Here is a 1,303-nt window from a genome sequence, read left to right on the forward strand (position 1 = left end):
CAGTATAGTGTAAGGTGGTTGTTGCAAACTGTAAGGCGTTCGTTATAAACTGCAACGATTTAAATTCCGCCGTTTTGTTCTTGCGTGTTACAGTACCAAGTAACACATCTAAAAATGGAATGAAAAGTATGACAACAGTGTAACTTGTTAGTACTTGGGACTTGGCTTGTGTTAAAGTGATGTAGATTTGTTTAAATTGAGGTTTGAAGTCTTGAATGACTTGAGTTTAGGTAACTTGATTGAACGTTTAACAGTTCTTTAGAGTAAATTGTCTTTGAGTAGTGACCACCAGATCTTTTTAGATCAATAAGGTTAAGAATAAGATTGTTTGATAAACGATAAAAATAAAAGGGATCTTTCTTGATTTGTGATAACTCGGGTATCAGATCAGAAAGAATAAGTAAAAATAAAAAGAAAAGAAAAGGTTATTGTGATCCAATAAGAAAAGATTGCTTTTTAAGCGTAAGAAGATTTGATTTATTGAATTGGATTGGATTGGATTGGATTGGATTGGATTGGATTGGATAATGTTATTTTGTTTAAAAATATTCATCTTATTTATATAAAAATTGGCGTGGCTTATTGTTTGTGTTGTTTGACATCTATGTCGAACGACATCAATGTCGCTGGACATCAAAATTATTCTTGTGATCAGCATTGTTCTCTTGATCTAAAATTTCATCATTTGTGCTACAACAGTACTAAAAAACTTGACTGTATATCTTCCAATAGTGTAATTTTCTTTAGTATATTGCTTGTTTGCGGGTTTAGGTTTTTAAGTATGTAAGTTTTGTCGATAGTGACCACCAGATCTTGTTAATAGTAGATCAAACTTGTTAGAATAGGTTAAACTCTTGAGGTTTAGGAATAGGTTTACAATGAAGATTATTGACTTCAAGGGACTTCAGTATTTAAAATAGAACACAGACCAAAGGGTTTCAATTGAACGCTTGATGGATTTATTGTTTTATAAAATAAAGAAAATATAAAAAGAATATAAAATTCAAAAGTAAAGTGAAGTGAAGTGAAGTAAAAATAGGGATAAGATATAAGGGTATTTATATGTTTTTGGTTTTCAAGCAAAAGAGTTGATACTCCGTTTTCAAATAGGTTGTTACGCAAAAGTTCATTTTCTAACTGGCGTGGTACTAAAAAAAACTTGACTGTATATCTTTCAGATCCTCCGGGTGGGGAAAAGTTCGTCCTCGAACGCTTGATTGTTCTTTAATTTGCGGGTCCAATGATCTCCTTCTTTGATTCTTCTCATAATGTTTGGATTTATTCGTCCATTTGGTATGAGTGA

The sequence above is a fragment of the Rhizopus delemar genome, genomic scaffold (genome assembly GCF_000149305.1).
Source record: "Rhizopus delemar RA 99-880 supercont3.20 genomic scaffold, whole genome shotgun sequence".
In the NCBI taxonomy this organism is placed as follows: domain Eukaryota; kingdom Fungi; phylum Mucoromycota; class Mucoromycetes; order Mucorales; family Rhizopodaceae; genus Rhizopus; species Rhizopus delemar.